This window comes from Rattus norvegicus, chromosome 20 (assembly GCF_036323735.1).
Source record: "Rattus norvegicus strain BN/NHsdMcwi chromosome 20, GRCr8, whole genome shotgun sequence".
In the NCBI taxonomy this organism is placed as follows: Eukaryota; Metazoa; Chordata; class Mammalia; order Rodentia; family Muridae; genus Rattus; species Rattus norvegicus.
Genome location: NC_086038.1, coordinates 20,953,698 through 20,965,000, shown reverse-complemented (window position 1 = coordinate 20,965,000; position 11,303 = coordinate 20,953,698). Strand labels below are relative to the sequence as shown.

General features: G+C 44.9%; 1 long non-coding RNA gene across 1 annotated transcript in view; it reads left to right on the top strand.

Moving 5' to 3' along the window:
- LOC134483793 (uncharacterized) overlaps positions 1 to 11,149 on the top strand; it is a 13,218-nt gene extending 2,069 nt beyond the window's left edge. Inside the window, exons 1-2 of the long non-coding RNA XR_010060810.1 lie at positions 1 to 5,386; positions 8,052 to 11,149. The exon at positions 1 to 5,386 is cut by the window's left edge and continues 2,069 nt beyond it. This is a non-coding gene — a long non-coding RNA (uncharacterized LOC134483793). The remainder of the gene's footprint in view (positions 5,387 to 8,051) is intronic.
- The last annotated feature ends 154 nt before the right edge of the window (positions 11,150 to 11,303 follow it).

The following is an 11,303-nucleotide window of genomic DNA, read 5'->3' as shown; positions in this document are numbered from 1 at the left end:
ACATGTTCAAGCAGCATTCGCCTCATGTCTACTGAGGGACATAGCAGGGCCCTGGATTTATTCTAGGCGCAGGAGAATGGGATGACAGTGGTACCCGCACTCTTCTTTGAGAACCCCTGGCTCAGCAGAAGACATCAACGAACCATGAGACGTTCCGTGGAAATGAGTCGCTGTATGCATCTAGGCCCAAAGACCATAACCAATACTTGGAGAGATTTGTGTTGCTGCTCCTGATAATTGTACATTATAGAGTATCCTTCCCGTTACAAGTGCTGCTAGAAGTTAGAACCAATGTAGTCATATCATGTGAAACACCAGGCTGATTCGCCAGTCCGTTTTCTTTCACAAGTAGGTCTTAAAAAACACTTGGTAGTGTCTACTGTGTACTGAGTGCCAGAGATTGCAGATGAAAGCAGAATTCTTTAAGAAAAATTTAGAAGTTCTACTACAAAAGAAAGAGGAAGGGAGGAGGTGAGGGGAAGAGAAACAGAGGGAGGGGACTGAATAAATGAAGGCCTAAGGGAAGGAAGGGAGAAGGGGAAGGATGGGAAGTCTCTTCCTGGGGATCCTGGTTTGTGAGGAAATGTGGTAGGTGTTGATGGTGTCATTTAAGCCTCTGTCCTTGCCTGGCTTTTGTCCTTCGCTCTGCAGAAGTGTGAAGGACAAAAGAGTCCCAAGGCCACTTCACACAGAACCCAGAAGGCTCTGCCAGAGACTCCTCTGCATGCAGACATGGCGTACCCCCAGGGAACAGGCAGATGACAAAGCAATGCTGGCCCAGCTTCTAAGCTTTACCCCACAAGCCTGAGGTCTATTAGTGAAGTGGAGACAATTAACAGTTCTATCTTCTTCATTGTTGTAATTACAGCAACAGCTCTGGTACAAATTATGAATCATTTACTCTTTGAGCAATTAACACCAAGGGAACCACTGGGGGCGGGTGCAAGATGGCATCTCATGATGCTGACAGAACTGAGGAGTCTCAGCTCCAGATGGAGGAGGCTTTGCTTCATGGTGCCATAGAAGCAAGAGTTTCCTTCTTTATAGAAATGGGGGCTCTCACACCCCTGGATGAGCATGACTCACAAGATCAATGTGGCCCCCATGTTGTACATACTACTGTTATGAGAATACACCTGCAAAGTGACCGTGGCGATTAGCTAGCAAGGACCTTAAATGAAATTACCCATAAGGCATTGTCCCTAGGTATTTAACCAAAAGCATTTTTGATAGCTCTCTAATTTGTCGCTTGGAGGTAGTCAATAGATTTTTCTCTGTAATAGATGCTGTGTTCCAAATATTAAAGTCTCTTAAAGTTTGCATTGAAATTCTACTCGCAAGCAATTAGAAGGATAAGGGAGGTCAATAGACTATGAAGGGGAGCCCTCACACTGGGATCGGTACCCTGACTTAAGAGATCCCAGATAGCAGGCTACCTCTCCCATTATATGAAGACACTGGGAAGGTGTTGCCTATGACACAGGCCCTCAAAGGACACCACATCTATTGGAGCTTTGGTCTTGGACTCCTTAGGTCCCAGAACAATGAGAAACAAAACTACTGTTGTTCATAAGCCACTAGTTTGGTGGCACTTCGTTAATTGTAATCCTGTAAGCACCAAAGTAATAGGTATTACGTACAATTCAGTGCCTCAAAGAAAGTAACCAATCGTATTGTCTGTAGCAACATGGGGGTAACCAAGAAATTATCTCAAATCTTGCCATTGGCTTCAGATCTCTCAAGTGTTGCCTCTTCCTCTGGTATAACTCATGCTACTGCAAATGACAGAAATACAGGCTTAAATGGACTTAAACACAGTTGGGAATCTCATCTCTAGAAGGCTGTTAAAGCTGATTTTCTTTGACTTGAACTGGAATTATACTATCTCTGCTCTAGAATTAGCTGAATTTTCTGTTGGATTTATTTCTAGGCTCTGAGTAATACCCCCCAGAAGTTCCGATCCATCCACTCACAAGGGCAGATCCATTCAAGTTGAGCAAACATTTGATCTAGAACTTCATTCCAAATACCTCGAATTCGTCATGGTTAGGCCAGCATAGGTCTGAATGAGCTAAGGAATACAGATGACCTCCTTTGACTTTTGCACAAGACTAAGTATCAGTTCTTGAACTCTGTGGGACTCTGAGAGTCAGAGAAGATGGAGCACCACCAAGAAAGCAGCAAGCTCATGGTCCTGAGAATCAACACTCTCATGAGAGTTACCTTAGAGCAGCAGTTCTCAACCTGTAGGTCAGGACCCTTTGGGGGTCAATCGACCCTTTCACAGGGTTCACCTAAGACCGTCAGGCATATCAGATATTTATATTATAATTCACAGCAATAGCAAAATTACAGTTATGAAGAAGTAATGAAAAAATTCAACATAAGGAACTGTATTAAAGGGTCACAGCATTAGGAAGGTTGAGAACCACTGCCTTACAGTCAATCTTGTTGTAGAAAATATTTAATCTCAATCCGGGGCTTCTACTCTGTCTTTGATCATTTAGTTCCATGATAAAAGACACCCAAGTTTCATTATTTACAATAAACCTTAGTCAGCTCTAGAGCTGGGGGGACATCTACCCTCTATGCTCTAAGAACCCACTTTCCTATTGGGAACCCCAAGTTATTACTATGTTTCATCTGGATCACTCTTAAGTCCAATTGGCCAGCCCTCAGGGCCATGCTTTCTTGACTCCTAACCCATGGCGTCGCTCTCCTCTCTCCACCTTCTCTCTCCTCATGGTCTCTTCCGACCCCAAGGCTGAGAACACCAAACCCTACCTTTCTCAATTCTTCCCAGCTATAGGCAGTCAGCATCTTTATTCACCAACCAGAAATGACTTGGGAGACAAGGTCACACATAGTGTCACTTGGATCTATGTGCAGATTATCATCTCTAGGGCAACCAGGTCTTAGGAGCCTGCACTTAGCATCGCAACATAGCAACAGACTAAACCTCATCCAAATCTCAATTGCCCTGCACAACTCTGCACAATATGGCTCCTCTAGGCATGGTCTGGAGCTGATAGAATGAACAGTTTGAGATGTTCCTTTCATTTCCTCCCATCAGCCTCCGGGAGTCTTCCTAAATTTGACCTCCAACCCCCTGACATCCTTAGAAAGCAGCTACAGCCATAAATCTGAGGTGAGAACTCGAGGAGTAAACTAACGGGTAATCAGCAGGGTTGTCTGAAAGAGGTGATTTGACAGTCACTCACACTCCCCGGAGCACATGAAGCAGAGTCTAAGCAGATATTTTCGCCACAGGAATTTTGGCAGACAGCTAAATGGTGGCTCTGTAAATACATCTCTGTATACATGAGGCTGGTAAGTAGGCCTGCTGTATACATGAGGCTGGTGGGCCTGTTGTATACATGAGGCTATGTGTTGAGTGCTTTGTTAATGCATTTGTTCCTCACTAAGGTCTACCAGAGAAGACACAATCATCTACATCATTCAGGTAAAAAGACTGCTAGCCAGCATAGGCCGAGGAATTTCTGGATCCATAACAAGCAAGTGTGCAGCCAGGATTCAAGCCCTGCACTGTCAACTCCTGAGCTGGGGTTAGCCAGCTTGCTTTAGCCTCCGTCCCTTCTTCCAAGATTGTACACAACACAGCATTCTCTCGGCTCACCCATCCGATCTGAGTCTTTTCTCTATGACAACGGCATGCTCCTTGCAGTAGGAAACTGGTTCTAAGGATTTCCGGGACATTAGCTGAGTTAGACAACTGATCACAGAAGAAGGACCCGTGGTTGTATACTTGGAGATGAGTTTTTAGTGGAGGAGGATGTATTTCTTGGACTCCTTTAGATCCAGTCTTCGCACTCATCATGAGTCTGGTGGTTGGCTAGGAAGACACCACTCAGCTCCCCACCTGCCTGGCTCCCTCACGATAGTGAAGTGACACACTGAGAAGCCGCTCTGACTCATTCCTGGAGTCTGTCCACGCCAGCTCCTGCCACCCCCGCTCCATGGAGACCACACTTATTAAGATCTCTGAAGATCCTTGCTCCTAAACCCATGTGGAAATTCTTCTTCACGGTCTCCATGGTGCTTGGAGCACTCCATGATGCCTAATATTATCTTTAGAAAGCTCTGGCTGGCTAAGGTATTTCTATGATATTCACTGTCATGTGTGTTGTCTAGGACTGCGAATCACGTTAGTGACAGATCAGTCCCCAGTACATTCAATGTATAGGAATCCCATCGGTTTGGACATTTGGTTTACATGTAGTGTGTGACCTAAGAAATGTGTAGGATGCTTGGTCCATGGCAGGACTGAGGTGGTAGAAACTTTGGATGTGGGACCGAGTAGAATATGCCTGCTGCTTCTTGAGTGTGTCCAGACTCTTAGGAATAAATCCATACCCCCAGGTAGTTATAAGAAGACAGATCATGACTCCATCGTGGCTTCTCCTTGCCTGCACATAATCCCCTTCCCCATGAGACCAGCTCCCTTCCTGTTTCCCCCTAGGCCGGGATGCAGCCAAGATGCTAATACCATGCTGTTTGGACTCTCTAGTCAGGAAAATGGTGAACTAAATGAGTCTCTTTCTATCACCCACATTTAGGTATTTTTTTTTTTTTTGGTTCTTTTTTTCGGAGCTGGGGATCGAACCCAGGGCCTTGCGCTTCCTAGGTAAGCGCTCTACCACTGAGCTAAATCCCCAGCCCCCACATTTAGGTATTTTATGGGAGGAACACAAAAGGCACTTAGAGGGTTTTAGTATCCCACAGTTTTTATAAATGATCTGATTTCTTGACAGTTATCAACCTAGAACCTTTGGTAAGGAGGTCACCGTCATTACTCTCTATCCCATATAAACAGTGAGTGTTGAGCTTGGGTGTACAGAGAGGCTTCGGCAGCAAGTTAAGGTGTCTCCTCGCCTTCACAACAGTAAGTCACAGCGTTTTGATTGTGGTGGAGGCTAATCACGTCATAGCTTGGTTGGCACCTTAGCTATAATCTCTCATCTTGCACCTTCATTTAAATATCTCCGTACGTTCCTTGCTCCTAGCCCTTTCTTTCATTTTAAAATTTCTTTTCTCTTTGTTAGTTTTCTTTCCTTCTCACTCCCCCTAACCCCCGCCTCTTTCTTTTGATAGCGTCTCATGTATCCCAAGCTGGCCTCACACGTCCTATGAAGCAGAAGATGACCTTGAATTTCAGATCCACCTGTCTTGACCTCTCCAGTGTCAGGAAAACAAACAGAAGCCACCAGCCTTGTTTATATGATACTCGGGGATCAAATCCAAGACATTTGCATGTTAACCAGCACTCTGCCAACTGAGCTACGTCTTCTGCTCTGTTGATGCCCAGACGGGAAAACAGAAGTCACACTAGTTACTCCAACACAGAGAGACTTTAGTAAATCATTAGGTAAGTAGCACCCCGGGGGTGGGGGGATAAAAGTAGATAATGGTGGGGACCGGGAATCTCTGGAAGAAACTACACAAAGAAAACATGGGAACAGTAGGCCCAGGGACCTCTAGAGAGTTCAGGGCACATAGAAAATCTCTAGAAATGGAAATTGACTGCTATGGTGAAGGCTGTGGTCCAGAAATGGTATAAACAAATGCTGAAAGAGGAACAAGTAAATCCTTTCTCCCTTCACGTCAACTTTCCGTCTTCTCCACACCATGAGCAGTTCTATAAGGTGAGGTAGGTCTGCTCACAGGTGCCAACATCTCCAAAGCAGAGCACAGAAGGTGGGAGACTTAGCTATTTGTCTTAGTGCCCTGACAAATACCTGACAACATCGATTTAACTTCATGAAGGAGGAGTCTACACTCGGCTCATAGTGGGGGATACCGTTCACAATGATGGAGGAAGCATAAGGCAGGAGGACCAGATGGTTGGTAACATCGTATCTGCAGTCAGGAAGCAGAGAGATGATCTCTGCTCAGCTCACTTTCATTTTAATCCCAGGGTTCTAGGTAGCTTAACAACCCCTACCTGTTTAGGGTAGATCTTCTCATCCCAATTAATCTAGCCAAAAACCTTCCTCACAGATATGCCCAGATGTTGTTTCCATGCTGGGCCACTCTAAAACTCATCGAGTTTACAGTCAAGATGAACCATTCTGCTATATCTTATAATTTGGATCAAAAGTGTCTCCCAGAGGCCCACTTGGTTAAGCTCCCCTACATGATGCTATGGGAGAGGATTGGAGCCTTAGCCTCAAGCAGGTAGGGCTGGTAAGCTATTCAGGTCATTTGGGAACACATCATTGAAGAAATTAATGGTACCCAACACCATTTTTTCTTTCTTTTGTTCTCTAGTCATAAAGCAAATGGCTTTGTTCTGACCCGTGCTTCCTGCATCATGGGCTTAACACAACAGATAGATCGTGGGCTGAAGCCCCCTCAAACTGTGACCCAATAATAGATCGTGGGCTGAAGCCCCCTCAAACTGTGACCCAAAGTTTTATCTATCTATCTATCTATCTATCTATCTATCTATCTATCTATCTATCTATCTACTTACCTACCTATTATCTATTATCTATTATTTATCTATGTATGCATGTATCTATCATCTATTCATTTTCAATCATCTACCTATCAATCTATCATCTATTTATGTACCTATCTATTATCAACCATTTATCTATCATCTATCATCTGTTTATCTCTCTATATTTATCATCTATCTATGCATGTATCTTTTTATTCATCTACCTACTTATGTATCACCTATCTATAGTTTTTCTTTTTTTCTTTTAAAGAGAGAAACATATCTAGAATTTCCACTCCCCAAGCTTGCTAGGTCTTTATTTCTCCTCCTCAAGAACTTATGAATTGAGTAAAAACCCAGTAAGACAGCCCAGTGGGTTAAGGCACCTACCTCTAAGCCTGATGATTTGAGTTCCGTTCCCAGGACTCATGTGGTAGAAGAGACAGATGACTACAGAAGGTTGCCCTCTGACTCCCTTTTCACAGTGTGGCACACCCATACCCACACATACATGCCCACATGCACATATGCACGCACACGCGCACACACCACACACAAGAGTGAATACACACTTGCTTGGAAGTGCTATACATGATGCCCAATTTTCGTTAGGAACACATCTACATTTCTTTGACAACTTTTGTTTCCTGCTTAGAACGAGGGGTGGGAATACTAAATTTAGAGCAAACTGTTAAATTAGGTCCAGTTGTCAAATTCTCAAGTCATTTATGGTTAACGCACTTACTTCTCAAATAAATATCCAACCCAACTCAGATGTCGATATAATTTGTCACTGCCCAGTTCAACACACCAGTTTCATGCACTTTTCTCAGAGGAAGTTTTGAGATTTTTTTCCCACTCTCTTAAGACACTGGAAATGACTGCAACCCTCTAATTCTATAAGACAAGAGAGGTGAGTGTGTCCCCAGCAGTGAGGGTGTGGTGAATGGAGACAAAATTGAGAAGTGGTGGTGGAGGTGAGGCCTAGCCCCTGGGATGTGGCTGGTTTGTTCTCATGAGATGATGGTGACAACTACCCCAGCACGTGGCTCTCTCAGCCTAGAGGATGCATGGCATTGCCCTCTCATGGGGTTGGCTGGCCAATGGTTCTATTTAATGCATATGCATGTGTGTGATGTGTATCTCTGTGCACAGGGAAACCAGAAGTGTCTGCCTGGTGCCCCCTTCCACAAGTCTCCATTTTATCTACTGAGATTTGACTAGTCTCGCTAGTCACCTTGTCTTTGGGCTCTCTAGTCTCCGTATTCCAGATGGACGCAGAATTATAGATGAGTCACTACACCCGTGGCATTTAGGTGGGTGCCAGGGATGACAGCACCAGTCCTTAGGGTTGGGTGGCACGTATGTCACCCACTAGCTCTCTCGCCCCAGCGGCCAATCTTGATGAGTGTTTCTCTCGTCTGAGAGGGTCATGCTGCCAGTCTTGTTTCTCAGCTCTGGGAAGCAGTCTCCAGGGGTCCCCATACATCCCTGCAGTGCTGCAGCAGACCAGCCCCTGCTGCCCTCATAGCTTCTTCTAGTCTTGGGCTCCTCCTACCTCTTTCTCTGCCTGTTTCTGTTATCACAGGAGACTGACTCCTTCAAGCTGTGGTTGTCCAGGCTTCAAGACCAGCTGGATCTGGGGAAGATTCCCACAATCCGAAGAGGTTGAAGCAGATTTTGGGGTACAAATGGCATCTCTGGCAGAAATTGGGTGTCTTTTTGTGGTCCTTGTTCCTATCAGACGAGTCCTTGTACCCCAATCATGCCATCTCTGATCCTTGTCTCCCATGCCAGCAGAGTTAAATCTATGCCTACTTGGGGGATAATCTCTGAGTTTTCTTACTACCTCCCTCTGGGCCCTCAACTCTGTCATCAACTGGATTACCAATTTCCAAGGTTTAATTCCTTCTCATAAATATGTACGTGGTTTCTGTCTTCCTGGTCCCACCGGCCCCACCTGGCCTGTATCAATGGGGACTTTCAGAATCCCCTCCATACCCATCCTGGTTTCACTAAAAAAAAAAAAAGCAAAGTCCTGGCTAGCTTCTCAGATGTCTATACTGCTGGGTCAGGCCAGCAAATCCTACTGCCCACTGAATGTCAGCTGAATTACGGGCTTCAGATGATCCTCTAGTTAGAAAACTACCCAGATTCAGGGGAGAAATGTCCAAGTGTCTCCTCCTCCCATGATAAGCTATGCTGGGGGTGGGGAAGAAGAAATACAGTAAGGAGTAGAGACACACACACACACACACACACACACACACACACACACACACACGTGCGCACACACACGTAACACCACAGGCCCTTCGTCATATAAGATGAGAAGAAGTTGCTATCTACCTGTAAAGCAGTGGGTCCTGGAGGCTGGGCAAGGCAGGGAAGGAGAATGGAGAGAAGGCTGCAGCAGGTGCAGGAGTCCAGTTGAGCTGGAAGATCAAAGTCTCATGTCCTATGGAAGCAGGGTCACAGTGGTTGACAATGGTGTGCTTCTCGTGGGGAGGATTTGGAATGCTCCTGACATAAAGAAACCGTGGATGCTGGAAGATGGTGTGCCAGTCACCTTGGTCTGACCATTACACCACTTGGTAGAACTTTCTTCCCTTTTCCAGACTCCAGCACCCATCTCAGGCCTCATTAACACCCGTCAGTACCCTGTGGAGCCTCCTTTTGTGACCCCTTGCTGTGTGAACAATCACCAAGTAAGTGCATTACACAGACAACCCAAAACAGATATGAAACAGACTGGTGCCTTCAAGTAGGAATGGCTCAAAGCGAAGCAGGATCAAGCTCCCACCAAACGAACAGCAGAAACTACACAGAAACATTAACCCTGATTTTATGTTACCTTCAACACAAGGGATTAAGGTGGAGACTGACTCCCTGCCTGCAGTCTTTGCAACGCCCTGGTGAGCTTTTATTTTGCTTGTTTGAAATATTCCCACGGTCCCTTGTCACTTTTTCTTTTCAGGACCATTCAGCTTCAGGGTTAGAGAGAGCTCAGTGGTCCCAGTTTGAAATTGGCAGCGTTGGAGAAGAAATACGTCTCTCTGTGGATTGGACAGCGCCCCAATTAAGGAAACAGTGTGTCCTTTCACGAGTCTGCAGCGCCCTGAACACTATTTTGATTCTGTTGCTAAGATTCTGACAGTATCTTGTACAATCTAATCTAGCACTGAGTTTTCTTTCTTGTCTCTTTATGCTGAGTTTATGGGATAGAATCTTGTGTAAAAGGCCTGGATATGAGAAAGAATGGCTGTGGCCATTTTTTTTCCCCATAGAAACTAAGAAAAATGGTCACATGACCAAACACTCAAGTAAAGAAGTCTACTTAATGTCAGACCTTCCAGAATGAAGCATCTGAAGTAATATGTCTCATTTGGAGAGTAATACCCCACAAGAAGTGTGTGTGTGTGTGTGTGTGTGTGTGTGTGTGTATGCACACTTGTGCATATGTATGTTGCTAGAGGTCAAACCCATGACTTGCTACATACTAGACAAGCACTCCACACTTGAGCTGTACCCAGAGAGCCTCTCCATGGGTGCTTCAATCTTGAAACATTTTTATACCAGGCTTGAAGTCACTTTCTCGGTCACAGTTGCTATCTGACTTGAGAGAAGGCAGCACCCTCATAGTGATTCACTTGGCAGAGAGAGGTTTGCTGTCTCTTCTTCCAATAAATCGTTGTTGAGGATCAGTAAGTATGCCAGGCAATATAGTAGGTACTAGAAGTGCATTAATAAACAAAATTAATTAGTCTGTCCTTCTAGAAATTATAAGTGTGTTTGTACAAAAAAATTAGCCAAGACAGACTCTCTCAGATGTGCATGTATACATACATGTATATGTAGTTGTTAGAATGAGAAATGTCTCCCATAGAAGGCATTTGAGCACTCAGTCCTTGGCAGGTTCAGAAGGTAAACTCTTCCTGGAGGACATATGGAGGTCGCTTTTGAGAGGGCAGAGCCTCACCCTTGTTCCAGTTTGTGTCTCTCTGCTTTGTGTTTGAGGTAACGTGACCTCTCAGCTTTCTGCTCCTACTGCCCCGATGTCCTCTTAGCCCTCTGTATCCATAAATCTAAGTAAGTTGCCTTGGTCATGGTTGCAAAAGAATAACTAATACAGTATATGTGCTATCATGTATCATATCTGTTAGAATAGTATATATATTATCTATTATTTATGTATGAATGGATGTGTTCTGGTTAATTTTCATCACTAACACAACCTTGAGTCACCAGAGAATAGGAAGCCTCAAGCTGAAGAACTGAATCTGTCAGGTTGGCCTGCAGCTATGTCTGTGAAAGGCAATCTAGACAGACAATGGGTGTGGGAGAGAGAGAAGGACCATCCCACTCTAGGCGGTACCAACCCTAGGCAGCCAGGGCTCTCTCTGTCTAAGAAAGCTAGCTCAGCAGATGAAGGCTAGGCTGGACCAAAATTACAAGAAGGCTATCCCAAGGCTATCCCAGTTAGCCTGTACCAGAAAGCAACTGAGCCAACAAGTGGACTTCCTCCATGGTTTCTGCTCCAGTTCCTGTCCTGACTTCCCTCTGTGAAAGACTGGGTGTGTAAGCTGAAAGTCTTCTTCCCCAACTTGCTGTTGGTCAGAGGGTTTTAATTTTGCTGCTGTTTTCGGTTTACCACAGAAATAATAAAACAAGACTAGTTCGTGTTCTAGCTCTTTATTAATTAGCTGTCTCTTTCTGCCTCACAGAAGGTCGTAAAGGTTATGAAGGAAACCAAGCAGCATGGAAGGCCTCCTTGGTGAGGCATGTTTGACATTGGTCAGGGAACAAAGAGGGGCGGGGCAGCACAGAGATAATCCAGAAG